Below are 7,124 nucleotides of genomic sequence, written 5' to 3'. Positions count from 1 at the left end.
TGATTGTTTTATTATCAGTAATCTCATACTCATAAAATTTTAAAGCAGGAAAACAATTAGAACATAATTTTTCCTGCTTGTAATGTATCTCCAAGGCAGCCCAAATTTCTTTTGGCAATTTTAATTTGGAAAAGATGTCATAAAGTTGATTGGTCAGAGTATTCAGTAAATGCCCTCGACAAAGCACTTTATCTTCTTCACGTTTTACTCTTGCAGTTTTAATTATGGCAAATTCATCTTCTTGTGGTTTAGGTAGTGCATGTAGATTCGAATAAAAAATGTAGTAAATATTTAATGAAATAAGCATGAATATCATCTTATCCTTCCATCTTTTATAATTCATACCATCAAATCGATCTAGTTCAATTTTGACATCTTTAGCAACTTTGACGCTAGAATTCATATTTGTCTTCATTAAAATAAACATAAAATTGTTAGCAATATTTAGGATGAAAACAAATATGAAGTTAGCTTAGAGGCGTGAAGAACACTATTTTTAAGATATTTATTTGTTTCACATAGAGACAACACCTCTAGGATACAACTAAACCCTCTAAATCTCTAAAAGAATGGGAAGATAAGACTAAGAAAAGAATGTATATTGTTTTTTATTGTATTTCTTTTATGTATAATAATATGCTTTTATATACTTGAAACATAATGATGAAATAATATAATTGTTCATCAAACAACATAATTATTGATGAAACAATGTGGTTGTTCATCAAATAATATGATTATTAATGAAATAACATGATTGTTCATCAAACAATATGACTATTTATGAAATAGTATAATTGTTCATATTAAGTTCCAAGTTCCAAATGCTATCTTTTAATATTATAAATATTCATATAATAATTTTAGAAAGTCAAATAGGAGAATTTGTCCATCATGGCTTAATTTACTACATAATAAAAACTCACATTTAGAAACATTAGGAAAAAGAGTTTCTTTTCAATGTAGGGTAATTTTTGTTTATTTATTTACAAACTACACCAACATTCCTATGACAATTTCAATATCTACTCTTCATCTATTTTTTATTTGTAGGAGATTAAGGTCGATCTTGTGAAATGTTACCAAACAACAACACTAATATTAAACTTTGATAAATTTAAATTTAAAATATTTGGATACTATTTAATTATAACTAATATCAAACTTAGTTTTTGACATTGAATATTAACTTGAAATAATAAAAAAAATACATGAATTGTAGAAATTTGACATAATGGAATTCTAAAAAAGAATTTTTTTTTATTTTTTAATATTATGAATTAGTGGATTAAATAAGGGTAAAATCATAGTTTTTACTTTTGAATATGACTTAGTAATAATAATGAAATATCAAATTGCTCTTTTATTTTCTTTTTTACAATAGGAGACAAAAGATTGGCAACTTTTTCACTCATGTATGATAGAGAAATGTATTTGGTTATAAAATATATATGTTTTAGGATGATTTTAAAGTAAATTTTTATAAAGAGATATCTCATTTTTATTTTTGTTTTTGTTTTTTGTTTTATATGGTAACTATCACAAGGTCAATTTTTCACTCTTGAAAACAGACCTCGCGTGACAGTCTAGTCCCACTAGACTCAGCCTTTTCCTTACCTATTCACTTGTGTTTTGGCTATGACTAGTTTGTCCCACAAACCTAAAAGATCCCCACACTCTTTCAACATCACAAGTGAGCGGAATAACACAAAGGAATATCAACAGAATTGACAACACAACAGATTACAGGAACAAGTCCCAGCCTTTTCATTAACTCAATTAAAGGATTACACAAAGTCCTTCTTGTATGCTATGCCCATTCATGTTCTGCATGCTATATATTTTATAACATATCTAATTATAAGATAATGGAAGTTATAAGTATAAATTGCCTCTAACTTCCTGCATAGCTGGAGCAGACATTATCCCATGTTCTGACCACTTTCTTCCCCACACAAGAAATTACAGCAACTGCCGATAACTGCTCCCAAAACTACTGCAATTGCATTGGTATGTTCTCCCACAAGCCAACTACCCACTGTCAGCACACATGCTGCCAGCGTAACTACCTCGCATGCCTTGGACCGTCAACTGTCCAAGTTATCATCAGCCTCTGCTGTTGATTTTGTCGACACTGCCGATTTCACCAGTGCTGTCGAATTCCCCATTGTCCTATTGTGTCATCCTAGCACTGTTTTGTCAAGGCCGTGCACAATCCTCGCCTAAGTCTCAACTCTCATCAGCTTACTATTGTGTTAACTGTTGCATGGTGCCGCACACACATGCTGCCGATTTTCGCTACTATCACGCGAGCTACCACCCCGTAGCAACTATCCAGCAACACTTTTCATCAACCTACACCTTGATGGATTTTAACCCTGTGACAAACCTCCCCCACTAAAAGAAGTCGACGTCCTCGTCTAACCAAGTCTGAAGCACCTCTGCCCCAAGTCTGCACCACTATTCACAGTTCAAGATTGCCCACACACATCCTCTAAACTTTGCCCATATTTTCATCCAAAATATCATCCACCGATTCTGCGATGCCAAGCTAATATTCTCTTTGTCAGCTCCTGCAAAAACCAAAGTTGTGATCAAGTCTTCTCTCGATTCCAGTTTGTATCGCATAGGTTAAACCAAACTTCAAGTCCCACCCAAAGCTCATGAGATCAATGTCCTCAATATCATCTAGACACCAACAAATCTGTAACACCCCAATGTCACATTCTATCATACTTCTCTAGAATTCGTATGCAACTTCCCCAAATCACACACAAGCTGTCCTCATTCGTTAGTAATCCCACATGTTAATTCATTCACCGCAAACCTGTTTTCATGAAGTTTAGACGCTTCTTCCAACACTCAAGGCTTCCTTCCCTTTCCTCACGAATAACACCACATACTAAACCACTTCGAAACACCATATGAACCCCCATATGAACATACAATCCATCAACCGTTTAGTATGTAAAACCTGCAAGAATTCAATGAGACAACACATTTGGTGATAACAAAGTCTTGCGTCGAAGTTCTTTCATCAAGTTCCTAACTGAACCTGTTCAAACATACAACACATAACAACACAACATCAAAATCCAATCTGATCTGGCTTTCCATAGGCTACTATCATACCCAAGACACTTCATCAGCCCCACAAACTTTCATTAACACAACAGCACCATACTGTTTCAGCCCCTGTTATATGTTTCTTCCACCGAAAATCAAAACAATGTTTTTCCAACAACAGTCAAGCAATTTATCTTCATCACCCTGATTCGTCCATCATCAAGATGCACAAAAATACCCATACTGCCTTCCCGCCAAAGTAGTGCACCAAACCATCCTCGTCGATGATCTTGGCTCTCTTTAACCGAACTCATTGTATCAGCTGCCGAATCTATCATCCTGATCAGCCCATCGTCAAGATATCCAGACTCCCAAATCACACATTGTTTCCTAACTTGTTCATCAGCCAAGACACCCAGCATACTGTCTTGCATCCATCACTCCATTGTCCACTATTGAAGTGCATAAAATAGATTTCGAATCTGCCCTATCACAGGCAAACTCCCCCAGCCATTGCCTACCTCCTCCAGGTTGGTTCTAACGTGACTGAATCCCAATCTTAGCCACTAAGCACACGTATAGGTTTCATGTATGTCGTGTCCCTAGCACCATCTTCCACAACAATAGCATTGAGTTTTCCCTTCTTCGGGCAGTCCCTAGGAAAATGATTACCCTCACATCTTCATACCTTTTTCCTTGGCCTTCACATATGATCTTCCCACACTAATAGCCTATCGAGGTTCTCCCCCATCGAATCTCTTCTTCTTTTTCATCTCGCCCATATCCTTAGGCCTCGATGAAACCCCAGAAACTATAACAGCCTTCTCACTAAACTCTGCTCTAAAGTATGCCAATCCATCAGCAACAACAATAGTAAAAGACAAGTCTGAAATCTTCTACCTTCTCATCTCCAACTGTGCCTACAGTTGAAGTCCTGATAGAAAGTTAAGCGTTCTGTCCTTCTCGGACATGTTATCAACATCAAGAATTAAAGAGCTAAATTTCTTAACATAATCCCTTACCGACCCATCTTATCGCAGCTTTTTCAAGTCCTCTTTTGCAATCCCGGAGGTATTGTTGGGCAAAAATTGTTCCTTTATTTCTCGTTTCAGACTCTCCCATGTCTTCACTTTTGGTCTACCAGCGTTTAAGTCCTCCTTGGTTCTTATTCGCCACTATAACTTTGCATCGCTCGATAGATACATCACCGCAATGTCCACTTGACCGTCCACACTAATCTTGGCCACACTGAAGTAGTGCTCCATATCCCACAAAAAGTTCTGGAGATCTTTTGAACTCCTCGCTCCAACAAAGGTTTTTGGTTCTAGAATTTTCATCTTGGAAGAGCTAACGCCTCAAGTAGCGTTTGCGACTGCCTTCTTCAAGACAGAAATCTCTTCCTCGACAGCCTGCCACTTGTGACCTGATTTTGCCGTGAGTTCAACATACTGTGCAGCAACCTTTTTAGTGATTTTCAAAGCCAATTCAAGTCGATACTCGACTAAACGATCTTCATTGTCGGGAACATCTCCCATCAAGCCCTCTAAACGAAGCAACCTTTCTCGAACATTCTCCATACCGCTAGGCATATGAAGATTAGCCATTAATTTCATAGATTATCCTAATGATGGCTTCGACAAATCAGTCCTTCGATCTGCCTACAGAACTGTCTCATTGTCCTGCCAAGAACGCAAACCTTGCTCTAGTACCACTTGTCACGGGGTCAATTTTTCACTCTCGAAAACAAACCTTGCGCAGCAATCTAGTCCTGCTAGACTCAGCCTTTCCCTCACCTATTTACTCACGTTTTGCCTACGACTAGTCCACAAACCCAAGAGATCCCCACACTCTTTCAGCGTCACAAGCAAGCGGAATAACACAAAGGAATATGAACAAAATTGACAACACAACAGATTACAGGAACAAGTCCCAACCTTTTCATTAACTTAATTAAAGGATTACACAAAGTCCTTGTGTGCTATGCCCATTCATGTTCTGCATGATATATATTTTACAACATATCTAATTACAAGATAATGGTAGTTACAAGTATAAACTGCCTCTAACTTCCTGCACAGCTGGAGCACCCATTATCCCAGTTCTGGCCACTTTCTTCCCTACATAAGAAACTGCCGCAACTGCCGATAACTGCTTCCAAAACTGCTGCAACTGCATTGACATGTTCTCCCACAAGCCAACTACCCACTACCAGCACACATGTTGCTAGCGTAACTACCTCGCATGCCTTAGACCGTCCGCTGTCCAAGTTATCGTCAGCCCCTGCTGCCGATTTTGTCGACTTTGCTGAATTCCTCGACTCTACCGATTTCACTAATGCTACCGAATTCCTCACTGTCCCATTGTGTCATCCCAACACTATTTTGTCGAAGCCTTGGACAATCCTCGCCCAAGTCTCAACTCTTGTTAGCTCACTATTGTGTTAGCTGTTGCGTGCTGCCGCACACGCATGCTACTGATTTTTGCTATTGTCATGCAGGCTGCCACCTTGTAGCAACTGTTTAGCAACACTTTTCGTCAATCTACACCTTGTCGGATTTTAACCCTTAGTCCGAAACTCATTTTTCATCGCGGTCGACATGGTGGGACCCGTATTGACCCGGTGGATTCGGTTTTGACCGAAAATGACGGTTTTGGCTCGAAACTCATTTTTCATCGCGGTCACCATGGTGGGACCCGTATTGACCCGATGGATTCGGTTTTGACAGAAAATGACGGTTTTGACCCGAAACGACCCGAAACTCATTTTTCATCCCGGTCGACATCGTTTAACCCGTATTGACCTGGTGGACTCGATTTTGGTAGAAAGTTGTGGTTGACTCGAGAAAATATATTTTAGACTTTTTTTTCTATTTTTTTCTATGTTTTTTTATATTTTTTTGTCATGAATAATAAGATAAAATAACATTCAAAAAATTTTAGTGAATCCAAAATTGGGTTACAAGAAACAGAATAATGATTTGCTTCACAACAAGATTAAAAGTCTCATAGTAATCAATACCTTTTTATTAACTAAAGCCTTTAGCAATCTCGTAGCAGAGGCATCACTAGCAGATAATGAAGAAGCAGTAGTAGGATAATTAGGAGAATCAACAATAACAGACTTGCTACGCTGTAAAGCAGAAAGGTTTGAACCTGTTTATGCAGTATAATTGTTAAAAAAACATGTATATGGTAATGGTAGAGCATGAATTGTGGCTTGTTCTAGGTGAGAAAAAATAGGAGTTGGAGATTGAGGGGGATCTTGATGATTTTTGGGCTAAGAGGTTGTAAGCATCGAAGAATGGAAAAGAAAAGAGATAGGGAAATTAGGCAGATGAATAAGATCAGATAGAGAGTGAGAAAGTGATTGTGCAATCTTTTTAGATTTGTTAAAACAAAAAAGACTTGTTCATGAAAACAAATATGACGAGAGATATAAAGGTGTTGAGTTGTGATTTCAAGACAACAATAACTAAGATGAAAAGAGCTATACCCTAAAAACACAAATAGGTAGGGAAAAAAATAATAATTTATGATTATGATAGGGATGCAAAAATAGAAAACAAAGACACCTAAGCATGCTAAAAAAATCATAATAAGAAGACCATTAAAAGAGACAATCAAAAGGAGATCTATAGTTGAGGACAGGAGTAGGCATTCGATTAATAAGATAAATTGAGGTTTTAAAAGCATAGTTTTGATATCTTAATGGTGCTTTACATTATCCTAGATGATGTTCAACTATTCCATTTTGTTCATAAGTATGAGGAAAAATCAAACGATAATGAATACTAATAGTCTAAAAAAATGGATAACTTGCAGTATTCACTGCCCCAATTAGTTTTAACAGATTTATTTTTTAGTGAAAATTCACGCTGAATAAAATGAAAAATAGAAAAGACATCAAACTTCATAACAAGAGGTAATATATATATATTTTGTATGCGCATCAACAAAAATAACGAAATAGAAAAAATCATTAGAAGAACAAAGGGGAGCAAGACCCCAAACATCACTAAAAGATAAATTCAAGTGAAGTAGAAGTTTTGTAATCTATA

This window comes from Populus euphratica, unplaced genomic scaffold, assembly GCF_000495115.2.
Source record: "Populus euphratica unplaced genomic scaffold, PopEup_1.0 scaffold57.1, whole genome shotgun sequence".
NCBI classification, from domain to species: Eukaryota; Viridiplantae; Streptophyta; class Magnoliopsida; order Malpighiales; family Salicaceae; genus Populus; species Populus euphratica.
Note: the sequence above shows the minus strand (reverse complement) of the source record.